Consider the following 23,691-nt stretch of genomic DNA (forward strand, 5'->3'; position numbering starts at 1 on the left):
GCTGTCGGTCCCGGCAGGCAGAGCCTCGGCCTGGCCACGGCCACCGCGAACCGCCCTGCGGAGCCCACCCGTTCATGCAACCACAGCTGATCTAGAAATTATTTATAGACCCGAACGCCGCAGAAGCCACGTCTGCCGTTGCCGTGGCAACGGGGATGCGGCGCTGGCACCAGGCGTTGAGGACCTGAGGAGCCAGCACGGGCGGTCGATGTCCACCCGGGAGCCCTGGACTCACGCGGCCTGCAGAGGCCGCCCAGGATGAAGCAGCTTCTCCCTCCCATGCCCCTGGGGCTGGCTCACGTCGGGACCCAGCCCCGTGGGGTGCTCAGCTCCAGGCCACTTGCTGTGTTTGTGCAAACCGCTGGCTGAGACATCTAGAACCACGCTGAGAGCCTGGCTGTGTGCCTGTGGCCGAGGGCCCCCGAGACTCAGCTCTGGCTGTGCACCCAGGCTGGGGGCGAGACCCCGCAGGGCGGCTCAGGAACCTGGGCCTCAGTCTGGGATTGGTGCACACTTGCATGAGCCGAGATCCAGCCGCACAGAGGCCGGGGACCGTCCCCGCCGCTCCTGGGACCTGAGTGTCCACGGCCTCGTGCGCTTCCCGTTTTTCCTCCTGCTTGTCTTCTAAATCAAGATTTGTTCCTTTCTTTGAAAGGCAGAGTGATGGAGACAGAGAGAGACACAGGGAGAGAGACATCTTCCTACACTCTGGTCCACTGCCCCGAGTGGCCACGCAGCCAGGAACTCCATCCGTGTCTCCCTCGGGAGTGCCGGGGCCCTGGCACTTGGGCCATCCTCCGCAGCCTTCCCAGGCTGACTCCGAAGTGGAGCGGCCGGGGCTGTTTGAGACGCTGGAGTCCTTTCTCGTCTTCACAGAGAGTAAGCAGGGCCACGTGTCTCCCCTCCCCCGAATACGCAGCCAGTCTGCACCCCTCGCGCCTTGCCTGCCTCGCTCGCGCCATCTCCTCACGGTCTCCCCACAGCCTCATGTCCTCTTCGGGCCGCCCCGAGCGGCCTCCCCAGACCCTTCTCAGAGCACAGGCGCCCAGAGGCAGGCCCTGACACGAGGCCACATTTCCCAGTGGTTATTAAGGAAAAGCTCCCTGGGGACCCAGGAGTGAGCCCACCAGGGAGCCCTGGCGTGCAGGTGCACTGGACCCCAGGGGACCAGCATTCAGGTTCCAGCTCATGCAGACCCTACCCCGAAGCCTCTGCTGACGGTCAGTGGGTTACCAGTGGCCTGGTTAAGCGTGGCCTGACTCCGTTAGTGTCCAGGCGAGGGGCCCGGGGTGAGGTCTCCCGTCAGGGGCTCGGCCTGGGGAGTCTGTACTGCGAGGGGTCGCTTTATCCAAGCGGAGTGTTCCGCCTCTCTCTCTCTGCTTCAGGGCTTGCCACAGCCCCTGTACACGGCCTACCCCACATCACCCTTGCCAGTCACCAGACCGGAGAGGGCACCAGACTCCTCGGGGGTCTGTTGGAGGCCCAGAAAGCTGACAGGTCCAGGGGGTGTGGTGTGCAAGGCCCGGCCGAGCCCCTGGCAGCCCGTGGAGAGCGGGTGGTGCCCAGGGACAGCTGGGCCTGGCTCTCACACTGCCACGCTGGAGCCGCCTGTGTTTGGCTCTGGGCCCCGGCAGCGCCCTGACCCCCAGGTGTTGCCGCTTAGGAGGGCTACTGGCGCTCGGAATACAGCCCACCTGCAAATGCTTGGACGCCCGTGGGCAGCGGGGTGGTGGGGGCGGCTGGGAGCGGCCGAGGAGCCCTGGCGTGCGGGCGGGGGGAGGGGACGTGAGCGCTCCGTGGGTGGGCAGCCCCGGGGGTACGGGTCCTGCCCCACTGAGCCTGAGCAAGGGGCGGCGAGCAGGCCTGTGAGAGACCACGGTGCCCCCACGGCTGGGCCCCAGATCTCGGGCCTGCTGTCGCTTCCTCAGCAGGACCCGGCGCGGGGTGGAGGTGAGGCCTCTCGGAGAGGCGGGACCCCTGGCCGTGCTGGCAGAACGCTGCGCGTGGCTGTCAGTCACTGCGCACGAGGACCCCGGGAGAGCGGGACGCTGGGGGCTGCAGTGGTTCCTGCCTCAAAGTCGGTGTCCTGTCCCGAGCGGGCACCGGGAGACCCCAGCTGGCCGGCAGCACGGGCACGCGGTAAGTCCCCGCGTGAGCTCAGGGACAACCTGGGAGCTGAGTGCCGCTGTGTGTGGGGGAAGCAGGTGCCGTCTCACAGGCCGGGAGCACTCGGAGGGATCGTGTGTGTGTGTGTGTGTGTGTGTGTGTTTCTGTGTTTCTGTGCTGTGCCACCAGCGACCACAAACCCTTAGCAGGCGCCGGAGATGTGGTGACGTAGCTGGCAAAGCCGCCACCTACGATCCCAACGTCCCATGCGGCACCAGATCGTGTGTCGGTTGTACCACTTGCTCCACTTCCAGTCCAGCTCCCTGCTGCTAGCATGGGAAACCAGCAGCAGGTGGCCCTGCCACCCACGAGGGAGACCCAGATGAAGCGCCTGGCTTCCACCTGGCCCAGTGCTGGCCACTGCAGCCGTCTGGGGAGCGAGCTGGCAGGTGGAAGATCTCTCTCTCTCTTTCTCTCTCAATCTCTGTCTCTCCCCCTCTCTCTCTAACTCTGACTTAACAAAAACCTTAGCTGAACACAACACATGCGTGGGCTCCTGCGTTCCTGGTGTCTCTGGGCTGGCACGCAGCCAGGCTGAGCTGGGTCTGCCGCTCGGGTCTCACGCACGGCAAGTGAGGAGGATCTGGCTGGACGGCGTCTCACCAGCAGGCTCAGCCAGGGAGTGGCTGGCAGGCCTTGCTTCCCGCGGCCACACGACCGAGGGCCTGGTGTTTGCTGGCCGTCAGCCGCGGGCCACCCCAGGTCCTGTGGGTCGGGGAGGCTTCAAGGCAGCAGTGTGTGTGTGGCAGGCGGCTGTGGCAGGTTTTACGGTTGGCGCTGGTGTCAGGCTACAACACGAGGCCGAGATGCCCACGAGCAAGTGGTGGAGGTCGGCTCAGGCTGAGACCCTCCGCCCCCCCCCCAGCACCTCCAGGGAGGGGGAGGGTGCTCACTGACACTGGAATTGCCTTTCCCTGGCGGGAGCTGGCGCCTGCTGTCCTGGGAGGAGGTGCAGGGTGGGGAGGTGAGGCCTGGAGGGGAGGGGAGGGGGTGGGAGGAGCCACGCGAGGGCAGGAGGCGGCGGTCCGGATCTGACCCGGAGGGTCGTTAGATGGCGGGCTGGCTTCTGTCAGCAAAGAGGTCCCTGAACACGCAAAGCAAAACGCGTCCCGCTTTGGGGGCCGTCAGTCTCTGACTTTGGGGTGCGATTTCTTTAAGGAGACCCCCAAAGCACCACCGTGGAAGAGGACTTAGACGTTCTCATCCGTAAAGCAGACTCGGAGCTCTTTGCAACGCAAGTGACAGGCGAAGGCTGGGGTCCCAGACCACGGAGGGGCTCCCGCGCGCCCCCCAGCGTATGGTGACCGAGCGAGTGCGGGGGAAGGGGTGAACAGCGAGCAGGAGACTTGATGGGCGTGCGCCACGCCGCAGACGCAAAGCCCGAGAACAAGGCCACCGCAAGCGAGTGAGGGAGGGAAGCAGGCCCAGCCCTGCCGGAGAGAAAGCTGGTGTGCGACGTCCAGCAGAGGGCGTCCTGCACGGCCTGAGGCCGCTGTTTGAAGTACATGGACACTCGCGGGGCAGCGCTTATGGCAGCAGCAGCCTGGAGCCTCCTCACAGCACGAAGACCTAACCCAGGTGGACACGGAGCCACCACACGAGAGCTCAGGCTGTGCCGTGCACCGAGGAGCCGCTGGGCCGGTCACACCCGGTGTGGGAGGACGCTGTCCACCGAGGAGCCGCTGGGCCGGTCACACCCGGTGTGGGAGGGCGCCTGCACCTAGGAGCTGCTGGGCCCGGTCACACCCGGTGTGGGAGGGCGCTGTCCACCAAGGAGCCGCTGGGCCCGGTCACACCCGGTGTGGAAGGACGCTGTCCACCAAGGAGCCGCTGGGCCCGGTCACACCCGGTGTGGGAGGGACTCTGTCCACCGAGGAGCCGCTGGGCCCGGTCACACCAGTGTGGGAGGGCGCCTGCGCCAGGTGCCCCAGAGCTCAGCCAGGACCGTGATGGCCGGGGCGAAGCCAGCACGGGTGTGAGCATGTGAGCTTGTGCCAGCATGCACGTGCAAGCATGGAGTACGCGTGTGACTGGGTCTGGGTGATGGGCTGTTCTCGCAGGGCTGTGAGTGTGCACACGTACAGGTGAGTGAGGGGTCAGTGTGAGAGGGCATTGTGTGTGCGTGGCTGTGAGTGTGCACGTAGGGATGAGTGTGTGCGTGGCTGTGAGTGTGAGAAGGTGTGAAGGTGACAGAGTGTGCGTGGCTGTGAGTGTGCACACAGGGGTGAGTGTGAGAAGGTGTGTGCATGGCTGTGAGTGTGCATGTAGGGGTCAGTGTGTGCGTGGCTGTGAGTGCACACAGGGGTGAGTGTGTGCTTGTGTGTGTGAGTGTGCACGGGTGTGAATGGGTGCAGTGTGAGAAGGTGTGCGTGACTGTGAGTGTGCACACAGGGGTGAGTGTGTGTGTCTGTGAGTGTGCACGGGTGTGAATGGGTGCAGTGTGTCTGTGACAGGGGTGGAGCAGGTGGGTGTTGAGATCGAGGCCTCTCTGGGCTCCCTGGATGCAGGTGCTGTCCTTTTTTTTTTTTTTTTTTTTTGACAGGCAGAGTGGACAGTGAGAGAGAGAGACAGAGAGAAAGGTCTTCCTTTTCCGTTGGTTCACCCCCCAGTGGCCACTGCGGCCCGCGTACCATGCTGATCTGAAGCCAGGAGCCAGGTGCTTCTCTTGGTCTCCCATGGGGTACAGGGACCAAGCACCTGGGCCATCCTCCACTGCCTTCCCGGGCCACAGCAGAGAGCTGGCCTGGAAGAGGGGCAACCGGGACAGAATCTGGCGCCCTGACCAGGACTAGAACCCGGTGTGCCAGCGCTGCAGGCGGAGGATTAGCCTAGTGAGCCACGGCACCGACCGCAGGTGGTGTCTTGAGTCACCACCCAGGCCCCTCTTTGACCTGGGCGCCGCTGGCCGTCCTGGCCTGAAGGCCGGCACGGGTGGATGGAGGATAAAGGGGGTGCTGGTCTCTTGCCCCCCCCCCAGGGGAGGGTCACAGGCAGGGAGCTTACTGGGGGCTCCCTGAGGGCTCCTGGGAGAACGTAGGCACCTGTTGTGCTACCCTGACTGCCCAGCAGATGGCGCCACACAGGCAGTTTGCTACCAGATTGTGGGGATCCTGGTGCAGCCCCTTTGGCGCAGGCAGGAACCTGGGGCTCCAGGTCTCTATCCATGCCCTTGCCAGGGCGTTCGTCCGGCCCACAGTTACAGCTCTTGCTCTGGGCTAGGGGCTGGGAACCGCGGTGAGCCGGACACACCAGGTCTCCCTCCTGAGCCCACGCATCCATGGGAGTGGCTGGTCCTGACCCAGTGCTGTCTCCTCTGAGCCCCTGAGGCTGAGGCGGGTCCTGCTCCGCCCCCTAAGGGCCCCTTACCCTCCCCTCCAAGCCTGGAGACCACTGCAAGGGCCCCGCCCACTCACCTCTGCCTGCTTCGGGGGTGGGATGGGGGCCTGAGCCATGAGGCTTGGGTGAGCAGCTTGGCTTCTTGGGGTCTCCCTGCCTTCACGCAAAGCCAGGTAGTGGTTGTCACCACGCGAGGGTCTGTGTTTCACATGGTGTGAGTCTGCCCTGGCCAGCCCTCCCCGGCCTTCGGGGGAGGGTGTGGTAGGTTGCATTGTGTCCCAGACATATGCTCAGGCCCCGAGCCCCGGAACCTACCGAACCTACGCGGGAGACCTTCCCCAGAAAGAAGGTCTCTGCCGAGGTCATGAGTTACGATGAGGCCGCGCTGGAGCAGGGTGGGCGTGGAATCCGAGGTCAGGTGGAGCTAGGAGAGGAGACGCCCTTGGCAGAGCCTGGAGTGAGGCGGCCAAAGGCCAAGGATGCCTGGAGCCCCCGGAGCCTGGAGAGGCAGGAGGGGCCCTGCCCCGCAGCCCTCGCAGGGGGCACAGCTGCGCTGACGCCGTGAGCTGGGGCTCCGGCAGGCGGGACAGCCTGCTGGTTGCCACGGCCACAGGGGCCAACGCCGAGGGTGGTGTGCCCAGCGTGGGGCCGTGACAGGAGGGTGCGTGTCGGGGCATGAGATCATCAGGCGACACGTCTCGGGGCTCCCCATCCTAAAGCCTGTTTGTGCCGAGAGGAGGGGCCGACGGACCCTTTGCCTCCAGCAGGCGCAGGTGGGAGCGAGGACCTGAGCCCGAGGAGGCAGAGGCCAGCCCTGCTTCCACAGCCCCGACCGCTCGCCCTGGCTGGGGGAGGAGCAGGAGGCAGCAGCCGCGGCCGCGAGGGAAGATCCGGCTGTCTCGCTGCTGTGTTTTGGGGTGAGCGTTTCTGGGGACCGCCAGGAGTTGCTCTTGCGGGGAGAAGCTGCAGTACCAGGGCACACAGGGGTCCCACCGCCCGCCCATCTGTGCACCCAAACCTGGCGCCTGCTGGGGTCGGGAGGTGGGGGGTCCTGGAAGAAGGCCCCGGTCAGGCGCAGGGACAGGTGGAGCTGACGCAGGGCAGTGTCTGCGTGTGCTAGCCGCTGGCCCGCGGCGCTGCTCCAGAGCTGTGTGCATCGACACCCAGCGCCAGGACAGGGACCCAACACGCCCCCACCCGAAGACCCCTGTGCGGCGTCTCGGGGCCACTCCAGGAAAAGCAGCCGACCGGGAAGAGTCCCCAACCTACAGAAGCTGCATGCACAACACGTCCCCTCCCCGGAATTCATGATAGAACATTCTAGAACAGGCCGGCGTTGTGGCGCAGCGGGTTAAGCCGGCACCTGTGACACAGGCACCTGCCACCCACCTGGGAGACCCGGACGGAGCTCCTGGCTCCTGGCCTCAGGGTCAGCCCTGCCTGCTGTGGCCGTGTGGGGAGCGAATCAGCAGATGGACCATCTGTGTGCATGTGTTCCTGTCTGTTGAATCTTTTAAAACAGGAAGAACCGGGAATGACGGACAGCCCGACAGGGATGGCAGAACACGTGAGGTCACTTCCTGTGGGTGCGGGGACGTGGCCGTGCCTTCCGGAGCCGTCCCGGCGGCAGGCCCGGGGCAGGGAGGAGGGGAGCAGGGCAGGAGCTGCCTCGTGGGCACTCAGAGGACACTCGGTGGAGTGAGTAGCAGCTCGCATGGGGCGAGCCCCTGCTGTCCTGGCTGGTTCAAGGCCTCACTGAGGGACAGCTGGCGGCGGTCAGGGTTTCAAGGTGATTCCAAGGACGCCCAGACGCCTGGGGCCTGGAGCCAGCACCACCAAGCGAGGCTGAGGCCCTGGCGGGAGAGGGTAGCCTTGGCCACGCACACGGGCCGGGAGGGAGGGAATGTCTCAGCTCAGTGTCTTCAGGGAGGCTGCGTGTCCCGTGGGGAGGCTGCGTGTCCCGTGGGAGGCTGTGTGTCCCGTGGGGAGGCTGCCTGTCCCGTGAGGAGGCTGCGTGTCCTGTGGGGAGGCTGCGTGTCCCGTGAGGAGGCTGCGTGTCCTGTGGGGAGGCTGCGTGTCCCGTGGGGAGGCTGCGTGTCCCGTGGGAGGCTGTGTGTCCCATGGGAGGCTGTGTGTCCCGTGAGGAGGCTGCGTGTCCCGTGGGAGGCTGTGTGTTTCATGGGGAGGCTGCGTGTCCCGTGGGGAGGCTGCGTGTCCCGTGAGGAGGCTGCGTGTCCCGTGGGAGGCTGCGTGTCCCGTGGGGAGGATGCCTGTCCCGTGGGGAGGCTGCGTGTCCCGTGGGAGGCTGCATGTCCCGTGGGGAGGCTGCGTGTCCCGTGAGGAGGCTGCGTGTCCCGTGAGGAGGCTGCGTGTCCCGTGGGGAGGCTGCGTGTCCCGTGGAGAGGCTGCGTGTCCCGTGAGGAGGCTGCGTGTCCCGTGGAGAGGCTGCATGTCCCATGGGGAGGCTGCGTGTCCCGTGAGGAGGCTGTGTGTCCCATGGGGAGGCTGTGTGTCCTGTGAGGAGGCTGCGTGTCCCGTGGGGAGGCTGCATGTCCCGTGGGGAGGCTGCATGTCCCGTGAGGAGGCTGCGTGTCCCGTGGGGAGGCTGCGTGTCCCGTGGGCCATGCGGGTCGGCTGTGCTGTTGGCTGAAGCTGGTGCTCTGAGCGTGTGTAAGTGAGGTCACGTGTTCTGAATGTAGGAACGCATTTTCAACTTGGGCTATTTTGAACATGGGAAGGGTTCATTAGGTAGTAGCACCTGTGTGTGAGATGTGCACGTGCCTCTGTGTGTTTGCACACAGACCAGGGCTCTTCAAAACCTTCACAGAAAACTGCGTGGATTAAGAAAATTTTGGGGGCCGGCGCCGTGGCTCACTTGGTTAATCCTCCACCTGCAGCGCCGGCATCCCATATGGGCGCCAGGTTCTAGTCCCAGTTGCCCCTCTTCCAGGCCAGCTCTCTGCTGTGGCCCGGGAGTGCAGTGGAGGATGGCCCAAGTGCTTGGGCCCTGCACCCCATGGGAGACCAGGAGAAGCACCTGGCTCCTGCCTTCGGATCCGCACAGCACCGGCTTTAGTGGCCATTTAGGGATGAACCAACGGAAGGAATACCTTTCTCTCTGTCTCTCTCTCTCTCTCACTGTCTAACTCTGTCAAATAAATTTAAAAAAAAAAAAAAAGAAAATTTTTGCACCAAAATGAGCTTGTCGTCTAATCTCGCTCCGTGGGCTTCTTGAAGCACCCTTGTCCATGTGCCACACAGTGTGTGTGTGTGTGTGTGTGTGTGCACGCACAGCTTCCTGGGCGGGACTGAGATCAATGGCAGCTTTGTTGTTCTCTCCCTCCTTGCACTTTTCATTTTCTGAATATTTTGCAAGGAGTAGGAATTGCTCCTTGCGGTTGCAGTAAATACATGTGATCACAAGGAGACGCGGTGTTTCCCAAGATTGTGAAGCAACACAGACGCACACTTGCCATCAGGCGTGAGGTGGGCAAGGGGTCGGGTTCTGCACGCCCGTGTTCGCTCTGTGGGGTTAGGTCACTCACGGGCGGAAGCGGCCTTGCCAGGGGCTGTGACACGCGGCGTCTTCTGCACGCAGAACCAGGCGAAGGGGCTTTGACAATCATTTACTTGTTTGTTTATTTCTGTGGGCCAGGGCATCCCAACTGCTAGCCTGGGCTGCTCCCTCTACTCCCTGCCTTGGAAAAGTTCTTTTGAGAGGCAGAGAGGAGACTCGGAGAGGCTCACCTCCCAAGTGCCAGCAGCGGTGGGGCAGCCAACGCTGGGAACTTGACCCAGGTCCCTCGTGAGGGCGGCAGGGCCCAACGCCTGGGGCATCACCGTGGCCTCCTGGGGTCCATGTTAGCAGGAAGTGGGCGTCGGGAGCCAGAGTCCATCTCCAAAGTCAGGAGCTCCAACGCATGGGACCCGGGGGTTGCCCCTGTGAGGCCAAACGCCTGCTCCCCGAAATGGGCTTCAGAAGGGGGCAGGGAGCTCAAAGCCAGGAAGGAGGGGGCTCTGTTTCCAGGCAGGAGGAGAGGATGGGGTCAGATCTGGAGTCCTTCTCACCCAGTTCACCCACAGGGAAACTGAGGCCTACAGGGAGCTCCCACCGCTAAGGACAGCTAACGTCGGCTCCTGCAGTAGCTCCAAGGACAGATCGCCCTCAGTTTGTCCATCTTGGCAAAGTGACAGAGGACAGTTCCGCGATGCCCGAGCCCCACGGTGGCCAGCCTCATGCTCCCGGGCCTCTGGGGTACCCTCCTCCCACCCGGGGGCTCCCCACGTTGCTGAGAGCAAGGACTTGCCCTCTGCCTGGCTGTGCCTCTGGCCTGCAATGCCCTCTCTCCACCTCTGTCCAGGGGCAGGCGTGGCTGGGCCCGGTGCCAGGGCCCAGGGCAGGGGGGTGAGTGGGCACTGGTCCTCCCCAGCCCTCCCCACCCTGTGAACTTGCCGGCTGGCTGCAGTCCCCCACTGGCCGCCAAGGGCCGTGATGACTCACAGCTGGGCGGTCCCCATTCTGCCAGGACCTTGGGGAAGGGAGTGGGCTGGCTGGTGGCCCCTTCCTGGTCAGCGGGACCTCACTTCCCCCCGGCGGCCGGGACAGAGCTCCATGGCTGCTCAAGGCTGGGAGAGCCCCCCAGGCCTGGGTCTTGGCTGGCAGGAGCTGGGGTGGGGCGGGTGCTACTGCCGCCTCAGCTTGCTCACTCCCGCAGCTGCGTGGGCCAGGCGGTGGAGCGGAGGCTGCAGCGTGGCAGGCGGATGCCCCGTTCTTGCTCTCGTCTGAGTGGGGAACCCCATGGGGTCCCAGGGTAGACTCCAGGGGTCTGTGAGCTTAGGAAGAACAATTTAGGTCCTTGTTTTCCCCAGACTTTATTTTTTAAAGATTGTATTTATTTATTTGAGAGGTAGAGTTACAGACAGAGAGAGGGAGAGACAGAGAGAGAGGTCTTCTATCCCCTGGTTCACTGGCTGGAGCTGGGCTGATCTGAAGCCAGGAGCCAGGAGCTTCTTCTGGGTCTCCCACATGGGTGGAGGGGCCAAAGGACATGGGGCATCTTCCACTGCTTTCCCAGGCCACAGCAGGGAGCTGGATCGAACGTGGAGCAGCCGGGACTCGAACCGGTGCCTATATGGCACACCAGTGCTACAGGTAGAAGCTTTTGACACCACAGTGCCAGCCCCCCCCCCCTTTTTTTTGTAAGATGTGTTTATTTGAAAGTCGGAGTTGCAGAGAGATCTTCTATCTGCCGGTTTACTTCCCAGATGGCCTCAAGGGCCAGGGCTGGGCCAGGTTGAAGCCAGGAGCCAGGAGCTTCCTCTGGGTCTCCCATGCGGGTGGCAGAGGTCCAAGCACTTGGGCCGTCTTCCGCTGCTTTCCCAGGTGCATTAGCAGGGAGCTGGATCAGGAGTGGAGCAGTCAGGGTACAAACTGGTGCCGTATGGAACGCTGGCATCACAGGCAGGCTTTACCTGCTATCCCGCAGCGCCAGCCCCTCCCCCGACCTTTAACACAGGCCCCAGACTGCAATTTCCCATCCTGGGACCTTGCACCTGTCACTCCCCCTCTTCGTGGAGGAACGACACAGGACCCTGCGCTGTTCTTTTGTCTGCTCGGCCCTCCCCGGGTTTGCTGCTGGTTCTTCCCGGGTTGGCTACCGACCCTTCCACCTCCGTGGAAGGGCAGTTCCCCCTGGCCACATTCCCCACTTCCGCGGGGGAGCGGCACACCGCCGGCCGGCTCTCTCGGGGGCTGCTCAGATGTTCCTCAGGTGTTCCCCTTAGATGTTCCTGGTGCATGTTGTCTCCTCCTTTATAGTCCTCTTCCACCAATCCCAACTCTGCTACCCACACGCCGAGTACGCTGCTCTCCTCCAATCAGGAGCAGGTCCTGCAGTTTATTGGTTGAACTGGAGGCAGCTGTGTAGAAGCTGTTTCTCCCTTCTCAGCGCCATATTGTGGGAGAGCAGATGCATAGAATAAGTCTTAATTCCAGTAACTCAGTCCAGTCCGGGCTGCTCCCCACAGTACCCAGAAAGCCCTCAGATAGGGTCCCGGCACCCCGTCAGGGTGGGTGTCTGAGGAAACACCACTCCAGCCCAGCCTCCCAGGCAGGCCAGCCATCCCCGCCTCCAGGGGAGAAAGCCGAGGTCAGTGCCCGGGGAGGGGTACACCTGGGATTTGAGCCCAGGTCTGCTGACCCCTGGGGCTCCTTCTCACATCCCACAGCTGCTCGCGGCCTGTTAGGGGCTGCCCACGGAGTTGGGGGCGCAGAGAGAGCCCGGTGGTGAAGGTGCGAGAAGCGCCCAGCACCAGGCCCCGTGACGCCAGTCTTGTTGCCCCCCATGCACTTCATCTGTCCGTGAAAGAGGCCGTTCTGAGAAGGGCTCAGAGCTCCACCAGAGCACGGCAGGGAGTCTGCACAGTCAGGTCCGAGCCCTCATCACCCCTTAATCCCCCGCTCATCCGTCCACACTCCCCACCCATCCACCCACCCACCAACTCAACCATCCATCCATCCACCCACCCATCCACCCACCCACCAACTCAACCATCCATCCATCATCCACCACCCACCTACCCCTCCACTAACTCAACCATCCATCCATCCACCCACCCACCTACCCCTCCACCAACTCAATCATCCATCCATTACCCATCCATCCATCCACCCACCCACCCACCTACCCCTCCATTTCACCATCCACACATCTACTCATCCATGCACCACCCACCCATCCACCCACCCACCTACCCATCCACTAACTCAATCATCCATCCATCATCCACCCACCCATCTACCCACCCACTAACTCAATCATCCATCCATCCACCCACCCATCCACCCACCCATCTACCCATCCACTAACTCAATCATCCATCCATCATCCACCCACCCATCCACCCACCCATCTACCCATCCACCAACTCAACCATCCATCCATCATCCACCCACCCACCTACCCCTCCACCAACTCAATCATCCATCCATCATCCACCCACCCATCTACCCACCCACTAACTCAATCATCCATCCATCATCCACCACCCACCTACCCATCCACTAACTCAATCATCCATCCATTATCCACCCACCCATCCACCCACCCACTAACTCAACCATCCATCCATCACCCATTACCCATCCACCCACCCACCTACCCCTCCACTAACTCAACCATCCGTCCATCATCCACCCACCCATCTACCCATCCACCAACTCAATCATCCATCCATTATCCACCCACCCATCTACCCATCCACCAACTCAATCATCCATCCATCATCCACCCACCCATCTACCCACCCACTAACTCAACCATCCATCCATCATCCACCCACCCACCCGTCTACCCACCCACTAACTCAACCATCCATCCATCATCCACCCACCCATCTACCCATCCACCTACCCCTCCACCAACTCAACCATCCATCCATCATCCACCCACCTACCCACCTACCCATCCACCAACTCAACCATCCATCCATCATCCACCCACCCATCTACCCCTCCATTTCACCATCCACACATCTACTCATCCATGCACCACCCACCCACCCACCCATCCGCTACCCCATCCATCCATCCATCCACTCAACCATCTTTCCATCTACACATCCACTCATCATCTCTCCACCCCCTCCACCCACCTCCCACTCCCCATCGTTCGCACACCCACCCATCTGTCTACCCATCTACCCACGCACCATTCCACCTGCCTACCTACCCACCCACCCGTCCGCCCTCGGCCCTCCCTCCTGCTGGAGAGTGGATCGCAGGAAGTCATCCAGCAGCTGCCTGGCACAGGCACGTGCTCCCCTTACTCACCCACAGTAACCGACGTTTCTGTTTTACTACCAGCTGGGCTTTGCACGTTGTGTGTGAGACTCTTTGATAGTATATAAATCAATAAATAGCCCCGCCCACACCCTTGTCTGATGCCTACCAAGCCCTGCCCGCTTCCTGCCCCTCCACACTCTTACCCTGCAGCTCCAGCCTGAGAGAGCCCAGGTCAGCAGCCCCTGGCTGCGGGGTTCCCAGGCTGCAGTCCCCCTTTCCTACAGGCTCTGAGTGAGCCCTCTGCTCCACCTCCCCCTGGATGCTGCCAGCTCTGCCCCCCACCCGGCGGGGCCAGTCACCCCGAGCCAGCTGCCCCCCATCACTGCAGGCGGCTTAACCAAGACCAGGGGCAGGAGAGTGCACGGAAAGGATTCACACCCAGAGCAGGGGTGAGGCTCCGCAGGTGTCGCAGGCTGATGTGCGGGGCTGGGCTGACCGCAGAGGGCGTTGTGGTCTCAGTCTCCAGAAGCCAGGAGCACCCCCACCCCTGCCCCAGCTGAGAACTTCTGAACTGGACGAGTGCGGATCCCGCGATGTGCCCACTCCCAGGGTACCCCCCCGCCTGTGTCCTTCCGTTGTTCTGGGAACCAGGGGGTCCTTGGTCTCCTTTTCCCTTTGCCCTCCTCGGGATGCGTGCTGAGCCCGGGGAGCACTGGGGCTGACGGGGTTCAGGGAGAGGCTGCCAGGAACCCAGCAGCACAGGGCCAGCGCAGGGTCCCCTCAGCTCTTGGGGGTAGGCTGCTGCCTGCGGAGGTGGAGCTGACTCCTGGCAGGCACAGGGCCGGCCTTCTGGGCACCGCAAAGGTGGGCGGGTGTGACGTGAGGTGGAGGGTTTGAAGCAGGGGTGAGTGGCATATTTGGGAGACGGAAGGAAGTGGGAATGAGCGCTGGGAGACTGACAGGATGCCGATCAAAGCACCCAGGAACTAGACAGGGAGGGCTGGACCCAGGGATGACAGCCACAGGACGGACTGGGCCCAGGTAAGCAGAAGAGCGGGGGCAGAGCTGGGGCCCAGACCTCGGGGGGCGGGGCCAGTCCTCCTGGGGGAGGAGCCAGGCTTCCAGGGGGCGGGGCCGCGATGGGGGTGTGGGGAGAGCCACACAAGGCCAGTGGTGACACCAAGAAGAGTAGAACCAGACCTGTCAGGGGCGGGGCTGGGTGCAAAGTGGGGGACCAGTCCAGGGGTGAAAGTCTGGACAGGGCCAAGCTCAGGGCCATGGCCAGGCCACTGAGTGATTGGACGAAGAAACTGGAAAACACTCCCTCTGGCCTCTGGCCGAGCCTGGGTTTCCCGAGGCCACCTCTGCCTGTGCATCACCGTCTGCCAGTCACCGTGTGGTGGTGTGGCAGCGTAGAAACCACTGGAAAGCAGTGGGTCCTGAGGCCACAGCCACAGTGGACGGCCCCCTCTGGGAGCAGGACTGCCGGCGTGCCCAGGTGAGAGGACAGAGCCTGTGCTGCAGGGGAGGGGAAGCCAGGATGCGGGCTGGTCGTCTCTGCACCCCGTATTTCTGCAGATCCCCGGGAAGTGGGCACGGCGCCTGCTTCTGTGGAGCCCGTGAGCGGGGACAGGGCCGAGGAGACTTCTCACTGCGTGAGCTGCAGGTCGAGAGCCAGACTGGGGCCTCCCCGGGGACACAGCCTGGCGGGGGCAGCAGTGACCTCATCCCTGCCCTCTGCCAAGGTCGCGAAGCGCTCCAGGCTGCCGGGGGAGAGGTGTGCTGTGGAGATGCCAGCTGCGTGGGGCGGGGCTCTGCCCACCGGCGGCCTCATGGTGCTGACTGCACAGCTCTGCCTGGCCGGGGCAGTGCCGCTCTCTGGCTGCGCCGTGGTGCTGGGGACAGAACCAGAGCTCTGGTGGGCAGGGAGGAAGCGTGTGGAGCCGGGTCTGGCGCCTTTGGTTTTGGTTCTGTTACCTGTCCAGTCAAACGGCGCCTTCCGCCCTGAGCCGGGAGCCCTGGCTGCTCCTCCACCCCACCGCCCCCGGCTCATGCTGGTTGCCAAGCCCCGGGGCCTCAGGGAGCAGGTGCAGCCGGAGGGAGGAGGGTTCGGGACAGCAGGGCCCCCCTTCCTGCTGGTGGGAGGCTGGGGACATGCCCAGTGACAGGTGAGATGGCAGATGGTGGCCGAGGGGGGTGTCAGTCTGTAAGGTAATGAGGTAGCTCATTACCGGGCGATTTGTGTTCGCCTGAAAACCCAGCCCCGGCCTGACTCACTCGGCCGCTGCTGCCGCCCGCGTAGACAGCTCAGCCCTCTGCAGCCCCTCTCACCCAGCCCTGGGGGGGCCTGGAGATGCGTTCAGACAGCACCTGCGCCACCACCAGACAGCCGTGGGCCTGCAGGGGCCCAGCGACCAGCGCTGTAGCAAGCATCCCGGTGCTTCTCACACACAGAGCCCCGGCTCCGCAGGGCGTGCATGCGTGTACATGTGTGTGTGTGTGTGTGCTCGTGTGTGTACAGGAGGGAGTCTTCAAAACATGGTGGAGAGTGCATATAATCAAAGATCCACGCATGGATTTTGAGGTTTTTGTACCAAAACAGACTTACCTTTTAATCCTATTTTCCACAAACCTTTTGCAGTACCCTGACACGTGCATATGTGTGCAGAGAGATGTGTTTTAAGGAGTTGGCTACAGCGACTGGGGAGGCGAGGGGGAGTCCGCGCAGGCCACATGCTGCACCCCACGCACCCTGGTGTCTACAGCTGACTCCTCCCCGCCCCGGACGCTCCAGTGAGCTGTGGCCGGAGGAACCGCAGCCCCGCGTTCCCAGGGCCCCAGGGAGAAGGCGTCCGCAGGCCTGCAGGGGTGGCCCGTGACGGCATCACGCACGCCCCTCGGCCTGGATGGAGGCCAGCTTCCCTCAACCCCCACCCCCTTGCTGGTACCACGGATGATGGCGGTGACGGTTCTGAGAACGGAGCCGGTGCCGGAGCGCGCACAGGTGCATTCTGGGAGTCTGAGCTGGGACGGGCAGGCCCGGGTCCACAGCAGCCACTCCCTTCTCGTGCTGGGCTCACACGACACTGATGGGGACGCTCGGGGACTCTTGTGGTCACCTTTCACTGTAGCCTGCAGCCCAGTGACAGCCGCTGACTCCCAGAGTGCGTGCAGCCACCACCACTGTTTAATTCCAGAACCTAACGTTGCTGTTCTGTGTTTTCTCCTTTTAAAGATTCCTTTATTTAAAGGCAGGACTACAGAGAGCGAGAGAGAGAACGAGAGCGAGAGAGAGAATCTTCCATCCGCGGGTTCACTCCCCATCTGCTGCAACAGCCAGGGCTGGGCCAGGCCGAAGCCCGGAGCCAGGAGCTCCATCTGGGTCTCCCACGTGGGTGGCGGGTGACCCTGACCCTGACCCTGACCCTGCTGGGCCATCCTGCGCTGCTTTCCCGGGCGCATTAGCAGGGAGCTGGATCAGAAGCTGAGCGTCGGGGACTCCACCTGGCGCCCACATTGGAGGCCAGCATCGCAGGGGCCGCTGAACCCACTGTGTCATAGTGCTGGCCCCTACCTCCAGACTCTCTCATCACCGGAGGGAAACCTGTCCCCTGCCCCCTGCTCGGAGCCCCTGGGGACGTTCAGCTACTTTGTGTCTCTGGATTTGCCGGCTAGATGCCTGGTGTCAGTAGAGCTGCCCAGCAGGCGCCAGCCCCCAGTCTCTGCAGTGACGCTACCCACGCCCGTACCAGGGCCACCTGCCGGGGGCTCCAGGCACACGAGGCGTCGGCACGGGCAGAGGCGGAGACGAGAAGCCGCCTGCTTGTGGCTCTCTGGGAGCGAGGTTTCCGCCTGGGTGACGGGAGATGAGAGGCGGTGGTGCACAGCTCGGGACCACTCACTTGCCCATGGTTGGATGACACACTCTGTTACCTGAATTTTACCTGAATAAAACCGGGAGTGCGCAGGGCTGGGGGAGACACCAGGCAGAGGGAGCGGTGTCGCTGGCTCCGCCCAGACCCTGGGGACGGCCAGCACGGCCGGAGTGCGGGGGGGGGGTGCACGGGGGCCACTGCTGCCCCTGGGCTCCTCCCCCTGTCACCCCAGCAGCATGTGGCTCTCTGGGGGAGCTGCCTGTGACCCCAGGTCCCGGGCCTCCTCTGGCTGCTGGCCTAAGAAGACAGCCAGGGCCACGCAGCCGCGTGCCGAGGGCAGACCCTGTGGCCTGCGTGTCCGAGCGTGGCTTGTCCCGCCTCCTGGACTCTCCCAGCCACCCTGGAGGAGACTGTAACTGCAGCCCCCCGCCCCCGACAGCTGAGGGGAGTGGAAACCTGCGTCCCTCTGACTCACTGGCCTTTGAGGCCCGAGGTGAGGGCTGCTGGACTCTGTGTCCACAGGTTGTGCTCAGAGAGCCGGGTGCGCATCTCCCGTGGGCGCCTAGGGCTGCCGAAGGGGCCTGTGTGCACGCTATGGCTGCATAAGAAACCTTGGGGGCAGAGTTTGTCTCTCGGCTTCTGAGATTAGGAGCCTGGGGGCTGCCCGAGGGAGGGGGCCTGGCTCAGTCTCTCCTGCGGCTGCTGCCGAGCGTGGCTGGGCCTCCAAGCTCACGCTGGGGTTGCTGGCAACCTCTGATCCTGACTGGCGGCTGGCAGGAGGCCTCCGTGCCTGCTACATGGGACTTTCCGCAGGGCGGCTCACCGCGTGGACCTGTCCCAGAGGTGGGAGGGGAGCGGGGAGACGGGGGCGCGAAGGGCGGAAGCCACGGGCTTTGATGACCCGATTCAGAGGTGGTGCTGCACCACTCCTGTCGGCTGGAGCTGAGCGCCGGAGTCCGGGTTTAGGATCTGCCTCGGGACGGGCAGTCTCCTGGAACCTGTGGCTGTGGCTTGACAACCGGCACAACCGGTAGCCTCAGCTGGGGGCTCTGCAGCTCAGCTGGGGAGCTGTGTGCAGGGCTCTGCTGCTGACCTGGACGGAGTGGCCGGTCAGGGGCCTGCACAGCCTTGCGCCAGTCATGACCTTGAATTCCTGGCCGAGTGGTCACCCAGTAGGTGCTGGCGTTGTGGCACAGCCGTGTAAGCCACAACCCTCCCTGCTCGCGTCCCCTGTCGGAGTTCGAGTTCGAGTCCGGGCTGCTCTTCGTCCAGCTCCCCGCTAACGCATCAGGCGGCGGCTCAAGTGCCAACGCCGCTGCCACCCACGTGGGAAACCCAGATGGAGCTCCTGGCCCGTGGCTTCCGCCTGGCCCAGCCCTGGCCGTTGCAGGGTGGGGTTGGGGTCATTTGGGAGTGTACATGTCGCTCCCCCTCTTCGTGGAGGAGCGACACTAAACCCTGCCTAGGCTTCCTATCCGAGTCACGGCACCATTATGTCGCTCCCCCTCTTCGTGGAGGAACGACACAGGACCCTGCGCTGTTCTTTTGTCTGCTCGGCCCTCCCCGGGTTCGCTGCTGGTTCTTCCCGGGTTGGCTGCCGTCCCTTCCACCTCCGTGGAAGGGCGGTTCCCCCTGCCACTTTCCCCACTTCCGCGGGGGAGCGGCACACCGCCGGCCGGCTCTCTCGGGGGCTGCACAGGTGTTCCTTCAGATAGATGTTCCTGGTGCATGTTGTCTCTCTCCTCCTTTATAGTCCTCTTCCACCAATCCCAACTCTGCTACCCACACGCCGAGTACGCTGCTCTCCTCCAATCAGGAGCAGGTCCTACAGTTTATTGGTTGAACTGGAGGCAGCTGTGCGGAAGCTGTTTACTTCTCTCCCAGCGCCATATTGTGGGAGAGCAGATGCACAGAATAAGTCTTAATTCCAGTAACTTAGTCTAGTCCGAGTTGCTCCCAGTTGCTCCCCACAGAACCAGCTGGTGGAAGATGGCTCTTTCTCTGTGTGTCCCTGCCTCCGCCTCCCCCTCACCATGTCGCAGGGCCTTTCAAATAGATGAAAGAAGCAACTAAGCATTAAATGCAAACAGCGGCCGTAAGCGGAAGTCAGTTACACAGCGCAAAGACACGGTGCACCGCGGGAGCTGCATGGATCCACACTGCCAAGCCAGACCCCTGGCGGCCTGAGCCGTGGGAGGTTTCCATGCGGAGGCTGTGGGTGTGGCGTGTGCGGCAGGGGGAGACGCCCAGGGACGGAAGCCCTTGCCCCTGGGGCGGGGGAGGGGAGCACGCAGGCAGAACTTCGGCTCTGGCATGGCTCTCCTTAAACACCGGAAGGCAGCGTGGAAGAGGTGAATGCCTGGGACTGGGACGGGGTGGAGTGGGTGTCGAACCCCCCACTGCGGCTTCCAACCGCGTGAGGGCTGCAGGGCCCTCGGGAGCCTGCCGGCCTCACAGGCATCGCCACACTCCCAGCTGAGTCCTGAGTGACAGGGCTGCGGTGCACGGGGCGGGTCCTCCGAGGGTGGTTCCCGCCAGCTGGGCCTGCGCACTCTCCTCGGGGCCGTCCGCCGTGGCCTCCCCCGCCCCCGCCCCCGCTGCCCGGTCTTGAACTTCAGCCTTTCTAACTGGAGCTGAGCCATCTTCCATGAAGTTAGGCTTCCTCAGGTGTCTCGTTGCAGTGCCGAGAACGGACACCAGATGGCGCAGGCGCATCCTGCGTGTCGCTCAGTCTCGCCTCAGGTGGCCACCTGACGCCGGGCAGTGGGCCGGGCAGTGTGTAACGGGTCTGAGTCGGGCTGCTCCTAGCCTGGGGACGCTGATGAGAAAGGCCTGCAGCTCCCTCGGCAGGGGGTCCCAGCCACACCCTCGCCTGGGCACATACCCGTGCAGGAAGCCCCATCCACCTGCTCCCCTGCCCCGAGCCCCCTCAAGGCGCCGTGGCCCAGCTTGGGAGGCCTGTCCTGCTCCTGACAGCAGCACCTCTGACACTGACCTCTGGGTGAGTGGCAGTGTCACTCACCAGCTCTGGCTGGGATCCATGCTGCTTCCTGTGTGTGTCACCGCCGAGGCCTCAGGGTCGGGGCAGCAGGCTCAGCTCCCCGGCTGCTGGCACCTGCGCCTCCTGGGGTCACCACCCTCGTATGCCTGGCACGCTCCGCCTGGCCTCCTTCCCCACCCCAGGACTGGCCCTGGCAATGCTGCTGGGAGGAGGGGAGATAGTGACGGCTCCCACTAGCTGGAGAGACGCGGCCATGGGGTGGGGGCCCCCCGCATTAGCCACCCTGCACCCCGGCACAGCTGCTCTGAAATTGGGGGAGAGGATGTCCTCTAAGATGCCCAGCACTGTCAGGGGACAGAGGGCCTGGAGCCTCAGGAAGCCCACGGAACGTGGAAGGGCCACGGGCAGCTTGTGCAGACGTGGGCGTCCTGTGTCCTGGGGACCAGGGGAGGTTAGCACCAGCCCAGGTGTGCCGTGAGTGTCACCGCTGGGCCCGTGACGCTGCCTCGGCAGTGGAAACGGCTCACAGGAAAAGCAGAGCCACAGGAGTGTCTCGAACCCTCCCCCACTTTCACCTGGAGACTGTTGCTCACACCCCCCACCAGCCGGCCCTCAGCCCCAGGGATCACCAGCCCTGGGAGGCCCTGGGTCCGGCGCATGCGCAGTCTGCGCCTTCGCGAGGCAAAGCGACCGGTGGCGGCGCTGCATGCTCGCTCCCGGCCAGGTGGGGTCTCCCTCGGTCTGCGGTCCCCGCAGGGCCGGCTGGTCCGGCGGCGCGGGCAAGGCCAGGGCCAGGGCCTGGACCTCTGTGCAGGGGCCTCCCGCCTCTGCTCCTCTCTGGGGGCTCAGGTGTGCAGGAATCGGCCGCGCGAGCGTCCCGGCGGGGCTGGCGGCAGAGATTCAGGCGCCGGGCAGCGGGCAGGAGCCGAGCCCAGCCGGGCAGCGTCCCAAGCACGGGCTCAGCTCCGGCCCTGCCCACCACGTGTCTGCCTGGCCATTAGCACAGTGCCCTGGGCCGTCACCGCCAGCAGGTTTCCTGCAGAAGTGAGGGGAACAGGGCGTGCACACCTGGGACCCAGCTCCTCGGACCCGCAGGGCCAAGCCTGCCTTGGACATGCGTGGTGCAGGGCCCAGGTGGGCCGGCCAGCAGAGCCCAGGGGGTGGGCTGTGCGTGTGTGGCAGGGTGCGCTGGGTTGCAGCAGGTTTGCTAGACGCCCGTGCCCTCCGGCCTTGCTGCTGGCCTTTGGGAATTTATCCAAAGGCGGCAGTCGGGTCTGGCCGGTGCCTGGGTGCTGACCGTGGGTGTCCTGCACCAGCCCAGCGGCTGCTCCTACTTCATCATCTCAGCGGCGGGGGCGGGGCTACCCTGAGGGAGGCGGAACCGGGGCTCTGGCAAGGTAAGGACCCCAAGGCCGCCCGGCCAGGATGTGGCAGAACTAGGAGCTGGTCTCCAGGCTGCTTGCCCATGCCAGCCTGGTCCTCACAGGGTCACGTACAGCACGAGGGCATAGCCGGCACGTGTGGCCGTCCACACAGCCGTGATGCCTGCCCGGGGGACCCTCGTGTGCGCTTGAAGAACCCCTCTGTCCATGCCCTCTCCCCCCTGTCCCTGCAGGAAGTCCCAGGGCACAGCAGCTGTGCGGCGCCCTCTGGCTGGGGCCGGCGCTGCTGGCTTCCACTGGTCTCCAGGCCCGGTGAAGCCCCTGTCTGCACTGACCCCAGCCAGCCTCACCACGCCAGCCTGGGGCAGTCCTGGGAACAAGAGGCTGGGGGCTGGGGGGCAGAAGAGGATGCCCCCACCCCAGGTCACCGTCCCTGCAGCCGCAGAGACTTCGTGTCGGAGGGCACACACATCCGTCCACACTGCCAGCCCTGGGAAGTGGGTGGCTTGAGGCGCAAGATGACCCAGCAGTAGCTACCTGCAGCGCCCAGAGCCTGCTGGCCTCCTGCCACCTGTCTGTGTCCCAGCGCTCCAGAGAGGAGGGGCCTGGGCTGCGCAAGGCTGTCCCTGTCCCTGTTCTGCCCGCTCTGAGGGTGTCTGAGCGGCCGTGTGGACGCGGTCATGGCCGCATGCTGCCTTCACAGCCGGCGCTAGGACACGGCGAGCACTGAGAAGCGTGAGCCCTCCGGGAAGCACTCGGCGAGCAGTCCCAGCCTGCGCACGTCGGCCCGGCCGCAGCCGGCGAGGGCTCAGCGACTGCAGAGGAGGATCTGACGGAGGAGAGGCCTGGGTCGGGCTGCGGGCGGAGATGGAGCCTTCTCCGTGCCGTCCCCAGCTTGTCCAGCAGAGCTGCGCCAACCGCTGGGGGACAAACAGCCGGCACGAAGCAGGAGATGGACGGGGGAGCCGCGCTTCTCGGTGGTTTCTGTGCTTTGTAAATTCCCGCAGCAGCTGTGAGGGGCAAACGCGCTTTCCAAGGCTGCTCTGCAGAGCCGAACGCCGTAGTTCAAGGGCTTCCGGGGCCGTTGTGCACGCGGCACGGTGCTCCAGGGACAGGCGGGGCTCCCGGGCCCGCAGCACTGCCTCTCGTCCTCTCGGGTTCCTTTCCCGTGGCCGGGGCCGCCTCCCCAGTGGTCCGATGGGGTAACCTCGACCCGGGTCCTGCGCAGTGTCCCCAGCGGGTGGGACTGTCACACGCGCTGGCACCGACAGCCACTGGCAGGGAGGGCCCCGTGCACCGGGCGCCACGCTGTTACCTTCTTCATCGACAGGCGCTGACTCAGCGACTTGCCCCGGGCCACTCAGCTAGCACCTGCCGAGGCAGAACTGGACACACATCGCCAAGCCCCCTGCTGACCTGCAGTGTTTTTTGTTTGTTTGTTTGTTTTTGTTTTTTTGACAGGCAGAGTGGCCAGTGAGAGAGAGAGAGAAGTCTTCCTTTGCCGTTGGTTCACCCTCCAATGGCCACTGCGGCCGGCACACCGCGCTGATCTGAAGCCAGGAGCCAGGTGCTTCTCCTGGTCTCCCATGGGGTGCAGGGCCCAAGCACTTGGGCCATCTCCAGCAGAGAGCTGGCCTGGAAGAGGGGCAACCAGGACAGAATCTGGTGCCCCGACCGGGACTAGAACCCGGTGTGCTGGCGCTGTAGGCAGAGGATTAGCCTATTGAGCCATGGCGCTGGCCCTGACCTGCAGTTCTCTGGTTCTTGGTTGGCCAGGGAGGGGTCCCTCACTGACCTGTTCCTTGCCAGCCCACCCTGGCTGCAAGTGTCGTCAGCCGGACCCGCCCAGCTCCAGGGTGGGACAGTTCCATCCTGTCCATGGCCTCTTGTTTCCTGAGTGGACTGCTGAACGCTCAGGGAGAAGGGCTCATGTCTGGGGGTGGAGGGGGAGGCTGGGGGAGGCGGGAGGAGGAAGGCAGGAGCCCAGGGCAGACAGCTCCTGGCAGCCCGGGCCAACGTGTGCTCTCCAGGAAGGGGGAGGCACCCAGCCTCAAGGAAGCTCCAGGGTCCTTGGTCCCAAAGGGTGGAATCTGACCTGAGCTCCCTCTGTCTTCCACCTCCAGGAAGCCCTCACCCATCCAGTCCCTC

General features: G+C 64.1%; 1 long non-coding RNA gene across 2 annotated transcripts; it reads left to right on the forward strand.

The window, feature by feature from the left end:
- The first annotated feature begins 1,806 nt into the window (after positions 1-1,806).
- LOC138846378 (uncharacterized) lies at positions 1,807-17,254 on the forward strand. Of its 2 annotated transcripts, none has more exons than XR_016224643.1 (2): positions 1,807-2,139; positions 16,521-17,254. It is a non-coding gene; the product is annotated as an uncharacterized LOC138846378 (long non-coding RNA). The 2 variants fall into 2 exon arrangements; XR_011383866.1 differs by lacking the exon at positions 1,807-2,139 and adding an exon at positions 15,927-16,289.
- The last annotated feature ends 6,437 nt before the right edge of the window (positions 17,255-23,691 follow it).

Source organism: Oryctolagus cuniculus, chromosome 18, assembly GCF_051225735.1.
Source record: "Oryctolagus cuniculus isolate XC-2025 breed Fujian yellow rabbit chromosome 18, ASM5122573v1, whole genome shotgun sequence".
Taxonomy (NCBI): Eukaryota; Metazoa; Chordata; class Mammalia; order Lagomorpha; family Leporidae; genus Oryctolagus; species Oryctolagus cuniculus.